Here is a 17,072-nt window from a genome sequence, read left to right as displayed (position 1 = left end):
TGCCTTGGGTTCAGTCGTTTAGCCGACTCCAGGTAAGCCCGATTTTTGTGATCATTAAGCACAGTAATAGGATGAATTGCTCCTTTCAACCAATGACGCTACTCCTCAAAAGCCAACTTAGTGGCCAGCAACTCTCTATTACCCAAGTCATAATTCCTTTCTGCACCCGAGAGTTTCTTAGAGAAGAATGCACATGGGCGCCATTTACTAGGTGAAGGACCCTGCGACAAGACTGCTAAGAACCCTGTGACAAGACTGCTCCTACCCCTATCTCGGATGCGTCAACCTCCACAATGAATGGCTGTGACACATCAGGTTGCACCAGTATAGGACCAGAAGCAAAACATTCCTTCACCACAGAAAAAGCTTGTAATGCTGCATCAGACCAGACTAAGACATCCGAACATTTCCTAGTCATGTCCGTTAAATGTTTAACCACAGTTGAGTAGTTCAAAATGAATTTACGGTAGTAGTTGGTGAACCCCAAAAATCGAATAAGCGCTTTCAGATTTTCAGGTCGATCCCAGTCCAACACAGCACGCACCTTCTCTAGATCCATACGAAAACCTGAAGATGAGAGTAGGTAACCCAGGAATTGCACTTCCTGAACTGCAAATACACACTTCTCCATCTTAGCATACAATTTATTCTCTCTTAGGATCTGTAACACCTGTCTCATGTGATCCTGATGAGTCTCCATATCTGGATAATAAATTAGTATGTCATCCAGATATACAACAACTAACCTCCCCACTAGATGATGAAAGATATCATTAACAAAATGCTGAAAAACCACAGGAGCATTAGTTAACCCAAAAGTCATGACCATACTCTCAAAATGACCCTCTGGGTTATTAAACGCTGCCTTCCATTCATCCCCTTCCTTGATCCTTACTAGATTATATGCCCCCCTTAGGTCCAACTTGGAGAACACCTTGGCACCAACAATCTGGGTAAACAAGTCAGGAATCAAAGGAAGGGGGTACGGATCATAGACCGTAATCCGATTGAGCTCACGGAAGTCCAGACATGGCCTAAGAGTTCCGTATTTCTTCTTTACAAAGAAAAACCCCGCCGCCACTGTGGACTTGGAAGGTCTAATATGTCCCTTAGCCAAACTTTCAGCAATATACTCTTGCATGGCTGCTCTTTTGGGTTCAGAAAGGTTATGTAACCTAGATTTGGGCAACTTCGCTCCGGTAATAAGATTGATGGGACAATCATATTCCCGGTGTGGGGTTAACCCTGGCAACCACTCTCAGAAAATACATCAGAAAAATCAGAAATGAAAGAGGGAACAGCTTTAGTGGTCAAGACAGAAAGACATGTATTAAGACAGTTGTCCATGCAATAATCACTCCAATCGAGAATCTGTCTCGCTTGCCAGTCAATGGTAGGATTATGTTTGCTCAACCACGGTAAACCCAGAACCAACGAAGCAGGCAGACCCTCCAGCACAAAACACGAAATGGATTCCTGATAAAAATCCCCCACTCTTAAATGGCTGTCCTGCACCATCTGTAACAAACATTTCTGAGTAAGTGGTGCAGAGTCTGTTGCAAACACCGAAATATCTTTCTCTAATGCACTTGTTTTCATGCAAACGGAAGAACTGACCATCAACTACGGTCAATAAACACCTCAATTTTCACAGTTTTAGACTCTAACGTCACCTCAGCAGACAGGAGAAATCAGGTACTACCAGTAAATGACAAAAGTAAGTTCTCTGGCTCTCCACCCACACCACCAAGAGTAAGATGGGAATTAAATGTTTTTTTTTGTTTTTTTTAGCTTTCATGTCCCCTTTTTCTACAGAAAAAACATACTCCCTTCTTATGATGAAAACTCTTGCAAACAGGCCCAGGGGTAGCTCCCCCTAACTGCATAGGTACGTCACCAGGCATAAACTCAGGAGTCTCTCTACCCAAGGTGTCAGAGGAAGCCACTACATTATATGATAGTTCGTCCTGAGAGTGAGGGACCTTAGATCTCTCTCTCAGGTGTCTATCCTATCCATACATACAGCAAGGGACATAGCCGCTTCCAATGACTCAGGATTTTCGTGAAATGCCAACGCGTCCTTTAGCCTCTCGGACAATCCCTGACAGAATTGGCTACGGAGAGCTGGATCATTCCACTCCGTATCCGTAACCCATCTCCTAAATTCAGAGCAATAGATCTCCGCAGAACGCTCTCCCTGCTGTAAACCACGTAACTTGGTCTCGGCCAGGGAGATCCGATCGGGGTCATCCTAGATAAGACCTAGCGCTCTGAAAAATTCTTCTACCGACCGGAGGGACTGTGATCCGGTCAGTAGAGAAAAAGTCCAAGACTGAGCGTCCCCTTTAAGCCACAACATGATAATACCCACTCTTTGACTCTCATCCTCAGATGAGAGCGGACGTAACTTAATGTACAATTTACACTACTCTCTGAACTCAATGAAATTATCGCTTCCTCCCGAAAATCTGTCCGAAAGTGCAACCTTAGGTTCAGGACAGGCCAGGTAACTACTACTGGCACCAGCAGCCTGTAATCCCTGGATCTGCGTGCGGAGGTCAGCTACCTCTATAGACAGATCCTGCAATTGTCTAACCAGTGCAGCGATTGGATCCGTAGCTTCACTGACACAAACAAAATAATTACAGTTTGTGGCGGTTGATAAAGTCACGGCACGGTGTGGGTGGTAAACTCCACACCGAACACAGGAGGAAAGGGAAAAGGTACTAGGGCTGGAAACTAGGGAAAGAGGAAAGGTCACTACCTAGTGAATTCATAAATCGAGCGCTGACTACTATCAGTATGAACAAACCTCAATGGTAGGAATGTTCATAAGCAGGAACTTAGAGCCCTATCTGACCCTAAAGGGCCCTGGAAATAGTGTCAGGACAAAAGATGACCTCTTCCTTCCCAGCTGAATGAACAGGAGACTCCCTCAGGCCTAATACCAAAAGATAGGGGAATACGTCAAAGAATAATAGGGGCATGTCATACATAGGCATAAAAGATTGATGTATAGATGAAGGATTGTATTCCGTGTTTATTTGTCGGCCTGGTTCCGACTTTACCTTTCTGCTGTATGTGACTCAACGTACTGTAACTTTGTTACTTTTTGCAAAGTATAAATAAAGAATTTCAAAGAATAATAGGGAAAAGACACTTAACTCCGAAGAATGCGGACGAGCAGGCACTCAGAAGAGAACCAAACACCAGCACTTCCACAACCAGAAAGGAGCTATCAACCGCATAGCATGATGGGTGAGACCAGACTAAATAGAGGAGTAGGAATGACCACTTAAGCTACGCCCAGGGCCGGTTTTAGACAAAATGTGGTTCTGGGCAAAATCAAAAGGGGGGCCCACATCTTGTAATAATGTGCTAAAAACACAGTCCGAAGTCTGACACCCCAGCCGATCAGCTGTTTGAAGAGACAGCGCGTGCTGTTCACTGCTGCTGTGCCATAGACATACAGCAGCAGAGCAGGAAGAGAGGAGGGAGTGCCGGGTGTCAGACCCCCGCCGATCTAATATTGCTGACCTATCCTAAGGAGAGGTCATCAATATGAAAAAAAAAAGAGAACCTCTTGAAGCTACCCCCAATATTGTGCCTGTTGTGCTCCTCCCCATGTCCACAAACACTATACTATACTATACACCCAGACTGCCCAAATTAGTAATGCTGCCCCCAATAGTAATAATACTCCCCAAGATAGCCCCCATCAATAACAATGCCCTCCATATTGCATCAAATAATAATGCCCCTACAGTACCCTAGTAGTAATAATATAACCATAGGCAAGACCATCAGGGGTCTCCATGAAAGAATTAGGGAACATCTGAATTCCCTGTCTACAGGAAAAGGCTGTATGCGATTGATTGATCATGTGAGGGAGGAGCATACAGGTGACAGCTCGACTCTTAGTTTTGCCCGCATAGAAATATTGCAAAGTTTACCACAGGGGGGCGATAGACACAAGGAACTCCTCAGACGAGAGAGTAGATGGATATTACGCTCAGACGCAATGGGACCCCTGGGATTAAATGATAAAATAGATATGGGTATATTCCTGTAGAGACCCGATTTCTCCGGGGTACATGCTGTATGTGGAACCTCATTATTATGGTACTGTTTTTAATTGTTGTATTGTTATCTGTCTTTCAGTTGTGACGCGGTTTACTCTGACGCACAGGTGCAGTACCTGTTGGGCGCAGGTAATTCCGCGTCACGGGCTGTCTGTCTTAAAAGACCAGGTGAATTTAGCACTTGATTAAGGGCCAGAGGAAGCACTTAGGTGCGAAACGGCCGTCGCCCATTCAGCTGGTCACACTGCTGTACATGTTGTCCGCTACTCACTGCCAATAAAAAGAAGATCGTATTAGCGCAAAAGGGTGAGTGCCGTCCGTCTTTTCTACAATTGCTAATGAAATTTTCTAAATGTAACTTGATTGTTACACGTGGGACAGTGCACCGCCAGCCAGCGCTTCGATTTAATAGCAGATTCACCTGACTTCATCCCCATTGACGTGTCTTTGCCACAGTAACAGGGGCGCCATTCATTCTACTCCAGTGCCACTCCGCCTCTTTTCTCCTTAGTACAATATAACCATAATGCTCCCAGTAGCTCTAATGTCCCAATGACATCACCATTAGTGTTGAGCACGAATATTCGAATCGCGAATTTTAATCGCGAATATCGCCACTTAGAGAATTTGCTAATATTTTAAATATAGTGCTATATATTCGGATAGTGTTGAATATTCTAATCGCTAATTTATCGCTAATTTATTGCGAATTTATCGCGAATATATTACATTGCCGATTTTCGCAATCAAGTAAACAATGACTGGAGATCACGAATTCTCAAATTTGCTAATTTATGACGAATATTCGGCCAAAAATTTGCGAAATATTGCAAATTTGAATATTGCTTATGCCGCTCATCACTAATCACCATTCCTGCTCCGGGTCTCACGTGATGACATCATCATGAGAGACCCAGAGCAGGAGGTTGCAGTGATGTCATTGCGGCTTCTTGCTCTGTTCTAATGCTTCACAGGCTTGAGGCCTAGCGGCCTGAGGGTTGTGAAGTTGTATGGCCATGAGTGCACCCCCCTTTATGGGGGCGAAGTGGCGCCCTAGGCGGATGACTACCCTCCCCTATCCACCGTCCCGGCTCTAATTCAGAGCACATTATTGCAGGAGGTATAACAGGAGAGGACTATAACTCCCAGCATGTCTAAGCCATTATTATTTAATATCAAAGCACATTACAGAGGGACGTATAAGAGGATGGGACTATAACTTCCAGCATGTCCAAGACGTTATTATGTAATATCAGAGTACCATATTTTTCGCCGTATAAGACGCACTTTTTTTCCCCCAAAAGTGGGGGGAAAATAGCAGTGCGTCTTATATGGCGAATGTAGCTGATTTTGCCCAGTTTTCAATGATACACCCGCCGCAATGCCGTGCGGCGGGTGTATCAGCTGTGAGGGAGGAGGGGCTGGGGGGCGGCATCTGCATTTATAATGACAGCGGGGCCCGTGCAGTGACTGTATTCTACTACACGGGCCCCGCTTACTGTATAATCATATCCCTAATAGTTAATTGTTGTATGCATGTAATCGCATAATGAGCGATAATTAGCGCTGTGTATCACCGTACTTACAATTAGAAGCACTCGCCGTTCGGAGCAGAGAGGAGGGAGGAGGCAGGCCGGGAGGACGGGCGCTGGCAACGTGAGTCATACGTCACGCGCCTGCGCCGCCCACTTTATGAATGAAGCAGGCGGCAGAAGACTACAACTCCCAGCATGTCCAAGCAGTTATTATGTAATATCAGAGTACATTATAAGAGGTAGTATACAACTCCCAGCATATCCAGGGTGTTGTAATGGTATTATATAATAATGGCCTGGACATGCTGAGAGTTGTAGTCCTCTCCTCTTATACCTCCTCTTGTAATGTACTCTGATATTACATAAAAAGCTGGACATGCTGGGAGTTGTAGTCATCTCCTCATACCTCCTCTTGTAATGTACTCTGATATTACATAAGAGGAGAGGACTACAACTCCCAGCATTTCCCTTGCACTTACATTGAATCCATACTTCTTCACATGCATGGCTGGTCTTCTTCTTCATTACTTCTTCATTACTTTATTGCACTGCTGAGCTCCGCCACCAGTTCTGGTCACATAATGGTGAGGTCATCACAGGTCCTTCATCCCCTCTTCTCTGCTGAGCTCCAGCCTCCTGCATCTGACATTATCACAGGTCCTGTCAGCACTGTGGTAATGATTTCTCTTATATGTGAGGGAGGAGACCATACACTGCATTGTAAAGTGCAGCTGTTCAGCTGTCCGCCTGTTTGCTTGCTCCAGGGCCGGACTGGCCTACTTGGACATCGGGAAAATTCCTGTTAGGCCGGTAGCCCTGACTGCTGTACAGCCAGCCGCAGGATGCTAATTTCCTGACGTCACCAATGCGGAATGGCTGTGCGTTTCAGGGCGGCCTGGACGTCACAGCAGGCTGATGGAGTGGCTGCTGCCGGCGGGGATCGGCTTTCTGCTCAGCGCGCTGGGGCTGATGGAGTGGCTGCTGCCAGCGGGGATCGGCTTTCTGCTCACTGTCCTGGTGCTGAGGGAGACCACAAACCCGGTAAGAAAGGCCATGTCAGCCTGCTGGTGGTGGCCGGTTCTGGTGAGTGCCCAGTGACAATGTCTTAGCGCGCTGGGGCTGATGGAGTTGGCTTTCTGCTCACTGTCCTAGTGCTGGTGCTGAGGATAGCGCTGGTGCTGCGGGTGTCGGGAGACCACAAACCTGGCAAGAAAGGCCATGTCAGCCCACTCAAAGCGTGCAGTATAGCAGCGAGGGGACTGGTGGCTTCACATTACTTATATCTATATGTCCTGGTGGGGTGTACTGCTATCACAGAGGCCCTCTTGGCAGGTGAAGGCGTGTAGCTGACTGCCGCATGTTACACAGCAACATATACACCACTAACGTGATAAGCAGTCACCATTTTCATTGTAGCTTGCCTTTTACTCAGTACATAAATACACAAAGGCGCACCAAACATGGCTCCTGTACTACAGACACATGTTATGAAAGCAGCTTTCACTCTAGCATTCGATAGAGCACTTAAGTTGTCGGCAGCGTAACACAGTTGTGTATCTAAGGCTACTTTCACACTAGCGGCACGGACCTCCAGAAGGCTGTTCCGTCGGGTGAACAGCCTGTCGGATCCGTCCTGCGGCTAGTGACCGTGTGCCCCCGGACTGCCGCTCCGTCCCCATTGACTATAGTGGGGGCGGAGTTCCGGCGAGGCACGGCAGCGCACGGCGAGAGGCTGCTGGAATAAAACTATGACATGTCCGACATTTATTGCGGCAGCCTCTTGCCGTTCGCTGCTGTGCCTCACTGGAAGTCCGCCCCCGTCCCCATTATACTCAGTGGGGACGGAGCAGCAGTCCCGGGGCACACGGTCACTAGCCGCAGGACGAATCCGACAGGCTGTTCACCCAACGGAACAGCCTGCCGGAGGTCCGTGCCACTAGTGTGAAAGTAGCCTAATGCTCCCCCTTGATTGGTTGCCTGCAAAAGACCGGACGTCACGTAGCCTTACACCCGGAAGTGCTCTGTGTGCATTACTTTGAATGAAATCCGGCTGATTCACTGCTGAGAAAACGCTGAAAAGGCTTCGTTCTTCTACCGAAAAGTTTATTGACAGGTAAAAGGGTGGTTGAAGCCATATTACCTCAGCATTTCAACCAACCTACTGTCACCGTGGTGTGTATGAGAGCGTGAATTGTCACTAGGCCTCAGGTTCCTCCTGGGACTTAAGTAGTTTGTTCATGCCGAATGCTGTGGTTGTTGTACTGGACTGCTGTATTGAGGTCTCCTATAGGTTCCGCTCACGTGTTTTTGATATTAGAGAGGGGCAGAGCCGAGGTGTAAGCCAGGTCGGGGAAATGCTGAGTCATGTTGTGCGCCCAGTGTGCCAGCCTAGGCACCAGACACTGACTGGTCCTCTGCCAAACGCTCTCTGGGCATGCTGAGAGTTGTAGTTTTGCAACAGCTGGAGGCATCCTGGTTGGGAAAAGCTGGTCTACTGTGATAATATGAACAATGGGGGTTCTACAAAAGAGCTATTGTGGGGCAAAGTTCATATTCGTGTTTAAAATAAATGCTTTCCCCTTTTATAAACAAGTAAATAATGACGCAATGCTGTGGGGCTGGTATGCAACTTTTTTCAGGGCTGGTGTTTATCCCCAGTCTGGCCCTGGCTTCCTCGGACATTCAGCTGAACAGCAGCACTGAAGCACGGGGCCCCTTAGACAATGGGGACCCTGGGCAATTGCCCAGTTTGCACCCCCCCCCCCCCCCAATGCCGGCCCTGGCTAAACATGAGACAAGAGGTGTGGTCATAACCAGCAACAACACAGAAACAAGTGAAACCAAAGAGGCTGTCAGATCACATCATGTGCAGCCAGTCTCTTAGATCTTCTGACCCCTGTCATGAGAGAGACTGTGACAGGCACCCCCAGCATTCAGATTTTTTTATCCCATGTTCATGATAAATGTTATTTTTCAGAAAACCCTTTTAAAGTGAAGCCTCAGCTAGAAAACACTTGATATTTATTCCTTGCTGCTTTTATAGCACCAACATATCAACCTTCTATTAGGAGTGATTAGAAAAGTAAGGAAAAGATAAGCTGTTTGAAGGGGCCGCAGTGCTCAGGCAAGCTGTGAATATTTTTTTTTTTTTTTACCAAAGGCAAAAATACGGAGCATTTAGACTGTCACTGCTGTGTCTAGCAGACGAATCATAAGCCCCATGCAGACCTCACACTCTGACCAACCTCAGATTCCCTATGACACTGCTCAGATGGTGCTCAGTGGATAAATGCTTAAATAAAAATAAAATAATAATAAAGGAAGTTTATTACTCTACAGTGCAAAGAAGAAGCCATTTCTAAGCAAGATCCACAAGCTCAGACGTTTTCACTGGGCCAGGGATCATTTAAAATGGAGTGTGGTGGGGGGGCGCATGCGCGCGGCTCACGAGGAGGACATGCTTCAGTGAGCTCCGCTCCGCACATCGAGAAAACCCTACCCAAAGCGCCTATTATCGGGCTCCAACTATCCTGAAACCTGATGCAGGGGTCCCCGAAGATGACCCGCACCAAGGGGAAGTCTAAAATACTGGGTACTCCGGTCCCGTCGCAGACTTTGCCAGAGATCTTCAGAATGACCAGGCAGACTGTCATGGCGGACGCACCAAATACTCCCGCCAGCCCAGCTTCATCGGATGGCGGCGATCCTCCACAAGAGACAACAGACTGACAGGTTGGTCAGGGGGACTTATACAAGAACATTGCGGCTTTATTTAAAGCAGAACTATCCCAAGCAGTCTCGGACTTTACGCGCCAAATCCAGGATCTGGGTAACAGAGTCTCAGACCTGGAAGCGAGAACAGACGACTTGTCTGATACACTAGGCCGAGACCGGGAGGACATTGATTCTCATGACGCTCAGCTAACGGAGTTGGAACTCAAGATAGAAGACCTCGAAAACAGGTCCCGGAGGGGCAACCTTAGAGTTAGAGGTCTACCTGAGTCGTTTACTGACCTGCAATCCACTCTGTCTGAGTTATTCGCCGCCTTACTCCCCCAGTCAGAACCGCATTTTCTGAAGATGGACCGCGTTCATAGATCTCTGGGTAAACCACGGAACCCAGATCTCCCTAGGGATGTAATCCTTAAGTTCCACCACCCTGACACAAGGGACAAGGTCCTAGCAGCAGCAAGGGACAATCCTGACCTTCCGGGGCTGCCACCGTCGGTCCACCTCTATGCTGATCTAGCGCCATCCACCCTCCGCAGACGCAGGGAAATGAGGCCGGTTACACAGGCTTTACAGAAGAGTAATGTCAGATACCGGTGGGGGTTTCCCTTCAATTTGTCTTTCCAGCTGAACTCACGTTCACATACGATCCATACTGTGACGGAGGGCCTAGAAGCACTACGGCGGGCCGGGATCCCATGCGATCATCAAGACTTACCATCTTCTTCGCCGAAACCGCAGAGACCGGCAAGAGTCTGGACAAAAGTTCCATCCACCTCGAATGGTTCCACCAGACAGCGGAATACCTGACTTTTCAGCCCAGCGCGTCCAGAGTGTGGTAACAGTCAGGATTATTTGCAGTGACCGCGGATGGGGACTTTAGTTCCATATCCCTTAAATATCTAGTCAGGCCAATTTTGTAACTACAGGGTCTCGATACTGCGGACTTTCATGCTACCCCTGATTATGGGATGTTATGAGAAGGTGATGCCGGCCATTAATAGGCTGACTCCTTTTTCCTATATCCCACCTTGTTCAATTTTAAGGATGGAACCTTTTGGTTCCACTTTACATTTCCTGTTCCCTCAGGATGTTATGATGTTTTACTGTTTTGATGTTTTGCTCTTGTATTATGCGGTCATGAGTGTCACTGTAAGTACTAATGTGAGAGAGAGGGCCAGGGTGGAGGTATCTCGGGGAGTAGGTGACGTCGGGACATGCCACTACGGAGATTCACTCTTTATAATACTATTATGTGTAAACTAATATCACACAATGTAAGGGGTTTTAATTCCCCTAGAAAAAGGAAAGCTGCCTTTGCAACTTACCTTAAACATGCGCCTGACGTCATCTGTCTCCAAGAGACGCACTTTACAACAACATCACACCCGAAATACTTCCACCCACAATATTCTAACTTCCACTCCTCCTCTTTTACATCAAAATGTAGGGGAGTTGTCACTTTACTAAGAAATTCTTTTTCTTTCACTGTGACTCAGACTTGTATTGACCCCAACGGGAGGTATGTGATTTTGGTTGGAATCCACCAAGATGAATCCTACTGCATTGTTAATTCATTTGCACCCACAGATGACCCTATTCACTTTTTCGAGTCTGTAAGCAGGGTGATTGAAACCCTTACATTTCAGAGATTATTGTGGTGTGGGGATTTTAATTTCACTCTCCATCCAGTATTGGACCGTTCTGTTCCCCCCGCTGCTCCTCGCCCGGCAACAAAAGTGAAACTGATTGATCAGGTATTGCTCTCATTATCCTTGGCGGACACGTGGAGGGAACACAATGGCCCACAGAGGGGGTATACATACTACTCACCTGCCCATCGACTCTACACTCGGATTGATATGATATTAGCATCCACCTCCATTTTACCATACATGTCTTATTCTAGGCACGTTGTATCATCATGGTCAGATCATGATCTAGTTATCTCCGATTTTTTGATGCCCGGTCAAGCGAAAGCCTCCTTTCATTGGAGGTTAAATGAATCCATCCTTACTAATCCCACCATATTCTCCCAACTACAGGAGGATCTTGAAAACTTCTTCATTGAAAACAATACCCCTGAAATTAACCCTATGACACTTTGGCTGACCCACAAAGCTTTTATGAGGGGAAGGTTAATAAGAGTTGCCTCCATGAGAAAGAAGGAAAGGTCTCAAGCTCAAATAGGGTTGGAGGCCAAGTTGAAAAGGTTGGTCTGGGCGCATCAAAGATCCCCTACATTATACCTACTCAAAGCAATAAAAGATGTTAAACAACAACTGAATATGGTACTCTCGAACAATACTGAAAAAGCTCTTAGATGGACCAACTCCTTTTATTATAAATATGCGAATAAGCCGAACAAACTATTAGCAAGCCAACTTAAGTCTAAACAGAGGATCAATCAGGTTTTTCAGATACGTACCAGGCCAGGACAGATCACCTCTAATCCAGACACCATCTATACGATCTTCCATAATTATTATAAATCCCTTTACTCTGCCCCGGAGAGTAGCACCCGTATCCAAACTGACAGTTTTCTATCATCTATTCGACTTCCCTCATTAACAACGGAAGCTCAAACTGAACTAAACAACCCTATCACAGCGGAAGAAGTGACCTATACCATTAACTCCCTGAAATTAGGCAAAGCCCCTGGGCCAGATGGGTACTCTGCATTATATTATAAGAAATTTAGTCACCATCTTATCCCCCATGTAACAAATTACTGTAATCAACTACTGCAAGGTTCCACTCCCCCTGAGGAATATCTTAAAGCGTCAATCACAGTTATCCCCAAGCCCAATAGAGACCCACTACTCCCATCCAATTACAGACCAATTTCCCTTCTAAATATTGACAATAAAATCTTCACCTCTATTTTAGCTAATAGACTTAAAAGATTTCTCCCATCTCTTGTGCACAAAGACCAAGTTGGGTTTATACCAGGAAGGGAGGCCCCTGATAACATCAGGAAGATCTTGAATGTCATACACTCATCCAGCAAGAACAAAACCCCTTTAGCTCTACTAGCACTTGATATTGAAAAGGCCTTCGATACTGTAGCCTGGACCTATCTGTATGAGGTTCTCTCAAGAATGGGTATCAATGGTCACTTTTTGGCTGCCATACAGGCTATCTACTCTAACCCGGAGGCCTACCTTAAACTTCCCACAACTAGTCCCTCCCCCATACGCATCAACAGAGGTACGAGACAGGGGTGTATAAACTTAGTCTGTTTGCTGACGACCTGCTACTAACTATAACTAACCCCTTGGTTACTTTCCCCTCCCTCATAAAACTACTGGAATCCTTTACTAAAGCATCAGGCCTATCTATTAACCATACCAAATCCGAATTACTTTTGTGCAATACCCCTGACTCTACTAGGTTGGCATTGATGCATAACTTCCCCTTTTAATACAGACCCCAGCACTTTACTTACCTAGGGACCCAGATACCAAGTAGTCTGGACTTAGTTTACAAAATCAATTACCTACCCATATATCGCAAGATACGGCAGGACTTGCTGGCCTGGCAATCCATGCAAATATCTTGGATAGGTAGAATAAACATAATCAAAATGGTAATCCTACCTAGGCTACTATATCTGTTTAGAACCTTACCAATACCAGTCCCTATAAAGGACCTTGAGTCCATACAGAGAGATGTGATGACGTTTGTCTGGGCAAATAAACGGCAACGTATATCTAGAACAACGTTATGTAGCCATAGAATCCAGGGAGGCTTGTCAGTACCTGATTTTGTGAAGTATTATAGAGCAGCGAGACTGGCCCAGATGTTCCTGACCCTCCTTGACCCGAGAGAGCATCCTATCTGGATCGGGCTGGAACTTAACAACTTTAAACCCTACACTTGGAGGGCCTTAATTTGGTCAACCTCTCCCATTCCTCAAGTTCTGCATAGTAACTCAATACTGTCGTACTACTCTATCCTGCTGTCGAGGTCGGTTCGATTTAAGTTTACACTGCAGGCCAAGCCTTCGCCATTGGAAAACCTGTTAGGGAATCCTGCTTTCCTACCAGGTACTCAACCCCACGTACTGGACTGGTGGGTGAACAATAACTTATGTTCCCTACTCAAATTTTTGAATAGAGGCAAGCTGATCTCTGCTACGGAATTTAAAGCGAAGTTCTCTCCTCCCACTAAAGAACACCATACCATGTGCCAAATTTTCTCCTTTTTCAGATCAATTATGCCATCGGACCGCCCTGTAGAAATAACTCCATTTGAGCGTTCAATCAACTTCTCTCTATACAGACAGGGGTTATTATCCAGAATGTATGCAGCACTCAATGCAGTTCCAGTTGACTATAAGATGCCGTACATGAGGGCTTGGGAAGAGGATCTGAACCGAGAATTTTCACCCTCCAAGTGGTCGGAACGTTCTATAACCCTTACGAAGGGCTCTTGGCAAGTCACTTTGGCCGAATCCTCGGTAAAGGTGCTCCATAGGATTTATATGGTTCCAACCCGCCTGCATAGTTTATACCCAGAGGTATCCCCGATGTGCTTTAGAGGGTGCGGTGAGATGGGGTCTATGCTACACACGTGGTGGTCATGCCGAATAACTAGGAGGTTTTGGAGCAAGGTGACAAACTTAGTCTCATCGGTTTTGGGATGCCCCTATCCAATGACAGTTACCTTCTGTCTGCTGGGGGATAAACCCCATAGACTGCCCTTTGCTAAATTCAAACTCGCCCAATTCATACTTATGGCAGCCAGGATCCACATAGCTTTTAAATGGCGTTCAAACTCCTTATCCTTTCAAGCTGTCTTAGATAGGGTCAATAAAATATTATTGTATGAAAAACTCTCAGCCATCCGCACTGACACGTATGCCACCTTTGAGAAGGTATGGGAACCCTGGATAGCTTCCCCTCATTCTTCAAACATCCGATACAGTATTTCGCTCTGATTCTATGTGATTTCGGAATGGCTTTTGTGAATGACGCCCTTTCTCTCTCCACATATAATTATGACTGTATTATCTAATAATTCATAGCTTACTACGATATATGTCTTGTGTAACTCCAAGAAACATTTTTATTTTTGTTTTATGTTCTTTGCTGCATCAATTGCCTATGTAATGACCTTTTTGCTCGATATTCAATAACCCAATAAATGGTTTTTGAAACTAAAATGGAGTGTGGCAAAATGGAAGACTGTTCTGTGGTCAGACGAATCACGATTCGAAGTTCATTTTGGAAATCTGGGACGCCATGTCACCCGGACCAAAGAAGACAAGGACAACCCAAGTTGTTATCAACGCTCAGTTCAGAAGCCTGCATCTCTGATGGAATGGCGTTGCATGAGTGCGTGTGGCATGGGCAGCTTGCATGTCTGGAAAGGCACCATCAATGCAGAAAAATATATTCAGGTTCTAGAACAACATATGCTCCCATCCAGACGTCATCTCTTTCAGGGAAGACCCTGCATTTTTCAACAAGATAATGCCAGACCACATTCTGCATCAATCACAACATCATGGCTGCGTAGGAGAAGGATCCGGGTACTGAAATGGCCAGTCTGCAGTCCAGATCTTTCACCTATAGAGAACATTTGGCGCATCATAAAGAGGAAGGTGCAACAAAGAAGGCCCAAGACGATTGAACAGTTAGAGGCCTGTATTAGACAAGAATGGGAGAGCATTCCTATTTCTAAACTTGAGAAACTGGTCTCCTCGGTCCCCAGACGTCTGTTGTAAGTGTTGTAAGAAGAAGGGGAGATGCCACACAGTGGTGAAAATGGCCTTGTCCCAACTTTTTGGGGATTTGTTGACACCGTGAAATTCTGATTCAACATATTTTTCCCTTAAAATGGTACATTTTCTCAGTTTAAACTTTTGTTCCGTGATTTATGTTCTATTCTGAATAAAAGATTAGAAGTTGGCACCTCCACATCATTGCATCCAGTTTTTATTCACGATTTGTATAGTGTCCCAACTTTTTTGGAATCCGGTTTGTAGAACTTGCTCTATCTTTTTGCGGAATGGAAGGATCAAGGACCCATTCAAGGGAATTGGTCTGCGATCCCCATGCGCCTGCCCCACGAACAGTGCCCGTGCATTGCGAACCGCAATTTGCGGTCCACAGCACGGGCTGAACGAGCCCTAATGCAGATGATCCATGCAGTTTATTACAAGTGCATAAATTATCCCATCACAGTCTTTTTTATTTTGAACATACCTCCAGGTATAGAATGAGAGCTTTGCATAGAGGTATTTTTCAGGTTACTTACGGTGGTGTTGTGTAAAAATGATTGCCATGATCAGAAGACACATAGAAGGGTGCAATTCTCTGCATTTTTTCCGGAATGCAGCTGGATCTTTGCCGGAGCCCATTACACCTAATGGGGCCATTGAGGTTGTATCTGGCAGTGCCGTAATACACGCCTCAGATGTGAAAGTAGCCTGAAGAGAAAACAGAAGCTATGCATTTCCAAGAAGCCTGGGTGACTCTATGATAAAATGACTACTACTCACCTACTTATTGTTTGAAGAAGAACAGGTATGTTGCTAACATAGTAAGGAAAACACAAGATGAAGTAATGGAACAGGAAGAGATTTCGACAACATTTCACAAACTTTGTTGTTAACAGTTATGTAAATATCTTTCTATGAAAGTCATGACCTTTTGTGGATAAATAAGTATGCCTAATAATACGTGCATTACAATAAATAGACCAATTCATCTGCAAGAGTGGTGATTATTATTTTTTTACAACCAGGTTGGCGTGCTAGTGAAGCTCCATAAGCTTTACTATGAACAGTTTTGTATTTTGTAAATCTTGTATTTGTAAGCTTAAAGCAGCTCTGTCACCAGATCACCAACAAGGAACATACCCTGGTAGGGTGATCCTGCAGTTTACCATGATACCTTCCTCCTCACTGTCGACACAATGGTTGTTCATCAAATCATACTTTTATTCCTTTACTGGCAGGCAATTTCGAGCACCAGAAGGCACTGCTGTGCGACGCCTACCAAAATCCAAACCCCCCCCTCCCCTTGATTGACAGCGCTAGACCAAAGGGGGGGGGGGGTAGAAGTTGGTAGGCGTCGCATAGCGGTGCTCGTACTTAAAAAGCCCACCTCCTGGTGCTCGAAATTGCGTGCCAGCAAAGGAATAAAAGTATGATTTTATCAACAACTGTGGCACCGACAGTGAGGAGGAAGGTATGATTTTAAACTGCAAGATCATAAGATCATCCCTACCAGGCTATGTGCTTGGTTTAATAGGAGTGATCTGGTGACAGAGCTGCTTTAATTATTAAAATGGTCCATCAGACCCCAACGTTCCACAAGAAGTATGGCCGTGAGGGGACTATAGGCCACTTGATGGGTAGTCCTGGTTCTGATGTTTTAATCATGACCCAATCATTCCTTTTTTGTTTAGAATAAATACTGTCTACTTTATGATTAGCTCTGCGAGTTCCCATGGGAAATAGAAATTAATTTGTACCTTACCTATTCCTAGTGCACCACAAATAACATCAGTAACCAGGAAACTCTACGAGTCCATGTTTTCTAATCATCTCTCAGTTTATTATGAGACTCTCAATTATCAATTTTAGCGCACGAGTGCGAAAATCCCAAAGCAGATTTCAGAAATGTTAATTGGTTGGGGTTTCTGGATAACTAGGTATTTTATATGAGAATAAATTGGAGAAACCATTTTAAAGCCATTTCTTTGGGGATTTATT

This window comes from Bufo gargarizans, chromosome 3 (assembly GCF_014858855.1).
Source record: "Bufo gargarizans isolate SCDJY-AF-19 chromosome 3, ASM1485885v1, whole genome shotgun sequence".
Classification (NCBI taxonomy): domain Eukaryota; kingdom Metazoa; phylum Chordata; class Amphibia; order Anura; family Bufonidae; genus Bufo; species Bufo gargarizans.
Note: the sequence above shows the minus strand (reverse complement) of the source record.